The sequence below is a fragment of the Lathamus discolor genome, chromosome 3 (genome assembly GCF_037157495.1).
Source record: "Lathamus discolor isolate bLatDis1 chromosome 3, bLatDis1.hap1, whole genome shotgun sequence".
Classification (NCBI taxonomy): Eukaryota; Metazoa; Chordata; class Aves; order Psittaciformes; family Psittacidae; genus Lathamus; species Lathamus discolor.
Window position 1 is genome coordinate 83,688,045 of NC_088886.1, and position 8,598 is coordinate 83,696,642.

The window sequence follows — 8,598 nt, forward strand, 5'->3', positions numbered from 1 at the left end:
AGCGCAGTTGCTCATCAGTTTCCTTCCAAGGGTTCAAACAACAAAGAACTAAGGGAGAGGAGGAGGAAAGAGACACTCTAACTTGTTTTTCTTTCCTGCCACTGTTCCTTCTCAAAGATGCAAACCCAGACCAACCGCCAAGTCCCTTCCCACCCTGTCCTGACCCTGTGACACCCCCCAGGTAAGGTCTGATATGGCTGCTGGGGAGACAGACCCCAAAGTACAGACAGCGGAGTTAATGCTCCAGTACAGCACATGGGAAAATTAATCCTGTCTCAAATACTGTTTCCAGCTCACTACAGACTGGAGCAGATGTTACTGGTCTACTTTTGGTTTCTCCACATTTGCAAGTTTGCTCTGTAGCTGCAACAGTTAGAACCATTCTCTGAGGTCTTTGTTTCTTCCTGTATGAAATTAAAGTTCAAATTTTTAGGTACTCGCATAATTCCAGGAACTTGCCCCCTGGAGCTTTTTTAGTCCTGTCCTGTTTGTAATCATGCTTTTACCATATAAACCACTTCAAAAGGGTTTTTATGGCCTTGCATATTCTTAGAAGCCACCAAACAAATGTGTGTTGTTACTAGAATTAGCATAACTCCATTGCATGTGAAGGATAATAAATCACATCTGCAAATCATCTTTCTGCCTTCCATCACACATCTGGTCAAGTGATCCTCTCACAAGGCTGCAATGGCAGTTCCTCTTTGGAATCATAGAATCAGCTAGGTTGGAAAATACCTTTAAGATCATCAAGTCCAACCATTACCCCAGGACTGCCAAGACCACCACTGAACCGTGTCACTGAGAGCCTCATCTACACAGTCTTTGAACACTTTCAGGGACAGTGATTCCACCACCGCTCTGGACAGCCTGTTCCAATGCTTCATCACCCTCTCTGTGAAGAAATTGTTCCTAATATCCAATCTAAACCTCCCCTGGGCCAGCCAGGTTCCAACTCATTGAAGAATCCACCTATGCAGGCCATGAGCAGCCAAATTCTCCAGGAGAGATTTTTGCACAGCTTCTGTTCACTATCACAGTCTGCATTGCTCTCCTTCTCCTAACTGCTTTGTCCTCCTGCTTGACTAACACACGGGAGCATTTCAACCCTTTCTCTCACCCACAGCCATTTCTGGCAGCATGGTAACAGCACAAATCAAAACGATGCAGTACTGCCTAACAGGAGATGGAGACTGATGGCTCCCCATCAGTCACAGCAGCTTCACCCACCTCAGCCCGAATCTGGTTTGACAGAGTATTTATGTGCAGAAGGCAGCCAGGCTTCTCTGCAGAGTCTCCTCTGAGAGGGACCTTAAAAGACTCATTTATTTCAAAGGCAAATATATCTCTGAATCATATGAGTGAGGTTTTAGCAGGAAAGAGTTAGAGCTTAAGATAAACCATCCTGCTACAAACTAATCAAAGTCAGAACCTCAGCACCCTGGAATGTAAGACAGGACCCAAAAGTCATGTGTCAGCACATGAAGTTTGATCTGTCTCATGCAGGTATAAGGATAAGCATTTTTTCTTTCCATCTTAGTCTCTTTAGGACTGGGTTTTCCAGAGAACACAATGGAGTGAGGTGTTCACACACATGAATTTAAATGGGGCAGATGCCAGCCTTAGCTAACAAGCTTCTAGTGAGTTGCGGCTGAGGCGGGTGCACAGCTGGGGTGTACAGCAGCTTGTGACACTGGTTTCAAGAGTTCCTGTCAGACTGCTGCTTCCCCAGCTAGGGAATGGGATTGCAGCAGGAGACATCCCTAGCACAAGGCCAGAGGTGAATGGCTGGAAGGCCACAGGTTGGTCACCCCTCACCTGATGGAGTCTGGGGTTGAGCCACTGAGAGATAAACAAAGCTGAGCTCTGCTGTTCAAAGTAATCATACAACTCTGTTTAGATGCCTGACCGCACACAGAGATTTATGTGAATCAGGAACACCAAGGCAATTCATCCTCTCTAAACAGCCTCACTCCCTGCTCTGTGCTCACTACCCATGGGGCCTAGCTATGCATTAATTCCCCTCCTTCCCTCTCTGCACTTTGCTGCAGCATGCATTTGCTAAATATAATTTGACAGCTTAACTTTCTCAGGTCCACAGCCTCAATACGCATGCGTTGCTTCTGTGTGCCAGAAGCTCTATTTTACAAGCCAAGCCATAGTCTCCCTCCCAGCTCATCTTGTATGAAGAATGAGCACATCCTCATGTCCTCTCCCTTATCATGCCCATCACTGTTGTTGGAAGGGGCTCGCAGAGCCATTTGCAGTAGCACATCTCTCAAAAATCTAGCAGCCTCAGAACCACACAACCAAGAGCTAACTGTTCTGGTTGTTTTGCAAACACTAGCTAGCCCTCAGCTCTAATCAGTTTGCCCACTTCCACTAGTTCCAGTTTTGGCTTAATTCTAAGGCTCTTTGAAGCAATAATTCCTGTATAATTTCATTGCATATGAGGGCTCTTATATCAAAGTGGTACGTTCCTACTCTTTCTGCCTCAGTAGCTTCAAAAAGTGCCATGTTCCTCCAATGTGCACTTACTGAAATGTCATTGAAATCTGCCTTCTAGTTGTATTACCTGACCTATTGCACACCAAATCTCAAGGGCCTGCTTCTCATTCCAGAAAAATATGGTCCTTGTCAGTATACGTGACACCTCCAGCCAAAGGGCTCATCTATCCACTTGCTAGCTGTACTCCTTGATTCAGAAATCCAGAACTCATTAGAGTATTGAGTGTTGTTTGAGTATACACACAGCTAGGATAGAGATTACTTCAGGGCACAGACTGGCTATCATCTCTAATATGTAGGAAGAAGAGCAGAGAAGCAAACATATACAGCTGGTGTACTTTTGCTCCTCTACTGCCAATCTGAGTTTTCAAGCTGTTTCTATACAAAGGTAAAAAGCAGAATGGAGAAATGCTTATCTAAAAAAAAAAAAAAATGCCTGGAAGCTCAGCAACTCCTAGGATAAAATACCTGCAGTAGCCTTCCTCCTCCCCTGCCTCCCCAGGAACCAGCAATATTTCTCACAGCTTTCCATTAACTACTTTTATTCTCTGAAAGTCTGCCCACATGAGTAATTAAGTGAGTCACATCAGCGAAAGACTTGGTGGAGTTTTATGAGGAGGCTGCACTGTAAAATTTCTTAAAATCACAGCTTATTCTACACAATGATGATTTTTAGTTGTGGTGACAATTTCAAGACCAGTGCTGCAGTAGTGGGAGAAAGAAACACAGAGGTGATAAAGATTTCCAGTTCTTGAGGGTAATTGAGAAAATGTGATTGCTCAGCTCAGTTTACCACACTGGAACAGTACGGCTATAAAATAAATAAAGGCTAATGCAGGCTGTATGTCTGCAGTATTTTTATCTTTACTATGTAAAAGTCACTATCATCATCAAGGTTCCCCAAGCACAAAAGAGGTTCACTATGAACTACATATAACAAATGACCCTAGCTAGTTATCACTGCTGGGATATGAAACCAGATCCAGCAAATCCTCTGTTTTTCCTTTTTCTTTGCATTATGACAATACTAGACTTGCAAGGACATCAAGGCATTTAAATAGTCAAGCAGGTGCTTAATGGGGTATAGAAAATCAAAACACCTAAACCGCTTCAAAAATTTCATTTCTAGTGACTGAAAGCCACAACTGAGATTTAAATGCAACTGTCCTAGGCCAGTATATGAATAGTCAGTGGTATTCAATGCAATCACACAGCATAAATAATAGCCACAGTCATACAAAGGCTTGCAGGCCCAGGCCCATGTTTGAAGTTAATTTAGAGCAGTCTGTTAGCAAGCAATCAATTTACTCCTTCTTTTTAGAACAATATCATCAAATCAAGGCGCGGGCTGTGGCAAATTTAGTATGAATTCTGCACAACAGAAGGACTACATTCTTCAAACACCCTCTCCGTTCCCAAATACCTTGCTCAGCAACGAATGTGGGGCAGCTACAACCATTAGACCAGCTGGTTTCCCATCATATGCCACAGTGTATTCTTGCAGACATCCCTGTCAGCTCCCATTAGTTCACATGGCTCACTCCTCCCAAGGCACCTTTCCCCGATTCAGACTCCTGGAAGAGGTTGCAAAAGCAGGACAGCCACCTCACAAGGCCAGGACATGTTCATAAGCAAGTCTGCTGCACTTTTCTCCCCAAATAGGACAGTTGCAGGTGGCAGCCAAGCTGCCAAAAGACAGGGCTTTTTGGCCTGGAAACTGCATTTGTGGGAGTTTAGAGCTATGTGAGAACGCTTGTACACATCATAACAGAGTAGCATTCTCCCACACCCCCTTTACAGCAGCAATACAGTTACTGCTGATGCCCGTAGTGCTCCAAAGCCCATCACTGTATTAGGCTGACTTAGAAGCACTCAAGGATGGAGCAAGAGACAGGGAAGTTGTCAAGGGTAATAAAGTCACCCTAGCTAGATCTGAGCCTTGCTTATTGTGTATCAGGGTCTTGGCCAGTATGAAACAATGCTACTAAGTGCCTATTCCCATTCTCTGACAACATGAACTTTGTTTTTTCAGACACCCTGATTTGCTTTCTCTCCCTCATCCCAAAAGATAAATGGCTGAACATCACTGTTTTTCTCTTACTGTTCCAACAGATTTCTGTTTCTTTCTGGATTCATGGCCTAGGGAAATTTGTCCAGGGAGAGAGCCTTAATGGGTGAATAGCACCTTCTCATGTATATATGACTATTCATTTCCTCCCAGCCTCCCCTCCCCAAGGCTTCTGAACACCAAGTACTTGCAGAAATCAACTAGTCTATTGCTGAAACACAGACCCTGGGCCAGCAGGTACACAGCACTGCTGGAGCATCTCATTCCATCAGTTAAATTAAAGATCTGAATCCAGCTGATGGCTGGGCCCAGCAAGCTCTCTTTTAGAGAGGATACCCAGGGCCTACTGCCATAGAACTCTGAAGGGGAAGATGATCGCTTTACCCTTGCTGCAGTGTCTGAGTCATTACTGAGTTGGAAGCAACTGTTAAAAAAAGCCTTTTTTGGTGAGACTAGAGTTGGCAGCCAAGCAGGCACAGCATTGGATGTCTCACTGCCAGGCTTGTGACAGAGCTGACCTGCCTGGATGCCAGCAGGGAGGTAGGAGCAGAGCGTGCCAGTGCCCATGAGTTGCTCAGCACTGCAGAGGCTGAAGCAGAGAAGCAGAGAGGTTCAGAGGTGGCCCCACCTCCGATACCACATATGAATAGCAAATATTTCCTACCCAATAGTGTCACTGCAGCATCACTTGCCCTCCTGCAGCAATGCTCCACTGTCACTGAAGTAACCGAGGCACTCACCAGGGACACATTTTAACTGGTTCTTCTGCCCTTTCAGTTCTGCATCCTCTCCTCTTTGGCCAAAGCAAAAGGCCTCAGCTACCTTATCACCACTACTATCACTTATCTGTATGTCAGTTATAGTTAAGATTTTGCTCCAAGTTACACTGGTTTTAATGTGGAATCCTGTACAATTTGTCCTTGCAACTTTTTACGGGCCTAGCATTGATCTATTTAAACTATGTTTCCCATTAAAGAAATGATCAAATGCTTGTGTCACAGGTGTTGGTGGAGATACAGAACTATGGCTGATGCTTTTGCCTCCTAGAAGCAAGGCTTTTCTTTACAGGAGCATTAACATCAGAGCCATCATACATACTTCATTTATCTTGGGTTAGGCTCCTATGTAAAAGAAATAGGAAGGACCTGAAAAGTAGGGAAAAAATTCTTTCCACTTCAGCTCTCCTCAGATCTTTCTGTGGGAATCACAACTGTGTTTTGAATGCTAAAATTCACACAGATTTAAAAATACTTATCTTCAAGGAATGTTGCTATGGAAACCCTTATTTTCTCTGCTTCCCCACCCTCCATATGCGAGGACATTTTCGTCGTCTTTTTTTTTTCCTGCATGTGGTAGTTCCTCTTCCCCGTCTGCTACTGCCACAAACCTGGCACTGAATTCTAAGAGATGTCAAACAGGCCTTTTGTTTAGTTGAAAAGTGATTGCTAAAAACAGTCCCGAGCTCAACTAAAGAGAGATGCCAAGATGGGTACGTACTCTCAGGCTCCAGAGAAAGATGCCTGGAATATTTTCCACCAATTCCTGCTTTGGACAAGTGGAAAGGAGCAGCAAGAGCTGCCATGGCAATTACAACCATGCCACTTCCTGGTGACATAACCCACAGGTGATAAAGATATTCCTTCTCATTAAAAGTCTTTCTGCTCCTTCCTTGTCACTCCTGATAAAGGGGTAGGAAAGTGGGTGAATCCTGTGTGCTCAAAGTGTTTCATGCATTACCACATTGCTTTTGCCCCAAAGCTACAAGACGATCTGAGCACAAAAAAGTCAATAAACTGTAGGGTGAATGGTGCTGACTAGGATATATCTATATCCAAGGGTCAATGTCAGGGAGCCCCTTCTGTAGCATTAACAGAAACCTTAGGAATGTCATACATGGTCCTGTTGAGGGGTGAGACTGTACAGGTATCCTCTGCTGTCAGTGAAAAAACGCACAGTATCCGAAACAGAAAGAGTGAGAAGGCAATCAATGCTGCTTACCAAAATGATCATGTACAAACTATACAGTTTTCCCAGTTTGGATTGCCAGCAGCCCCAGGTTAACATAACTGCACAGCTAATGGGGGAGCTGGCAGGAGAACTGACCAAGGTATTTTAAACCAGCAAACATCCACTACACAACAGCCACCATTTACTGTTGCAGCAAGGACAGAAGTTGCGAAACCATGCCTTCCATTTCATGATGGAAAGTAGAAGATACAGCCCCCAACTCTGTGCTGCATGCCACAGCCACTACCAGCAAGTCCTTAAACTGCTGGGAACAGAAGGCTATTACTAATTTACAAGAATGGCTCTATATCCATCCCAGGTTAATTAAAATCTAGAGGTAACAGCATTCATGGATATTTGGGAGGTAGTGAGAAGCTAGCTCAATAAGCTGTCTCGAAGTTAACTGTATCACCAGTTGCCACCAGCACAAGGGGCAAAAGCATAAGGCTTTGTCAGCCAAAAAAAACCAGCCATAACAATTAGTGATGGCCTGACTGCTCCTGACTCCTGTGCTGGCTGCCCGCTTCTGAGAGCAGCAGGTTTTACAGGCACAGAGATATATTTAGCCTCCCACCTTCCGTGAGTTTGTAGCCCTCTGTAGAAGCTTATTCTACAATAAGAGTCCAAGGAATGAAATGACAGCTTCTCTGTATGCATTTCAAAACCATCCTGTGGAATCTGTTAAGCAGCTTTCTGGTGTAGAACAGAATATGAAGCATAGAAAGCAATAATTCCCTAAATTATAGAAGCAACCTCCCCCTCTTGGCTTTGTTCCTAGACTAAGGCACCTTGTTTTTCTACAGGTTGCAATGCTTGCCTGCGTTCCCATGTTACAGCCAGAAAGGAACTTCTGGGCTTTAGATGTGTCCTTACTGCGTGGGTCTGAGCAGCAGGACTGACAAAACCCTGTTCTCTATTGACTCCTGAGACTGGCTATCTGCTACAGTGCAGGCGCTGACTCAGGCTTTTCCCCACACTGGCATCTCTCAATGCTTTGGCTTTGGCTGCAATCTTGTGACACGTCTAGCACAAACTCCCTGTGCCAGGTCATCTCTCCCCACCTCCCTAAATTTGTAGGAACATAAAAGTGTTGAGATGTCAAACCGCGATTCCTGTCAAATGCAGCTGATCTGCCTCAAAAGCTCAGAAGTTACTTCTTGTGAAATGAGAAAGGGGAAAATGGTCAAACATAAGTGGGGAGAGGAGCACGCGCTACAAACACAAGTATTCCTTAAGAAATCAGGCCAAACAAGAACTAGATGACAGTACATGATGGACAAGGGGTGAGGGGAGGAATGGGACAAAACTGGTATTTCAAGCTTCCAATCAAAAGAGATTAAAACTTCATGAGAAAGCTCTGATCCATGAACATTCCCACACAAAAAAGGGGGTCTGCTGCACAGGAAAAGGATCCACAGTTGGACTGATGAGTTTTGCACTAAATCTGCATAGTTAGGCTGATTGAAATGACCAACACAGAGTCAGGAATGGAAACTGACACACTTCAGCAAACAGTGTCACTGTGACCTCAATGCCACTACAGCAGTGCATAACAAATGCTTGAGAGCACCTTACTCCCCCCCCCCTTTCCTTCCATTCCTTAACACATTTCCTTAACTGATGAGTCAGGGTGTTTTTTGACAGCAGTTTTGAGCAAACACAAACTAATCATTGGCTTTCTCTAGCACTTTGAGCCACATTCTTCTCTTGTATCACTCAGGGACTCCTGTTACCACGCTTGGTTACTGGCTCAGCCTAAGAGCACAGTCTTACAGGATGCAATACCTCCGCAGATTGACAGAAAATTCGTAACAAATTATAGGGAATTACTCCCATTTCTGATTCTTGTAACTGGGGAAGGGCTGCTGCAAGGCATTTGGCCTGTACAGCTCCAGGAAGGCAGAAAAATGCCGTAACAGAAGTCGGAACAATCACACTTGGAAAGCTTTTATGGTGCTTGAAAGCTTCACCCCTATGACATGGCTACAGGAAAGCAGATGGCTACAGGAAAGCAG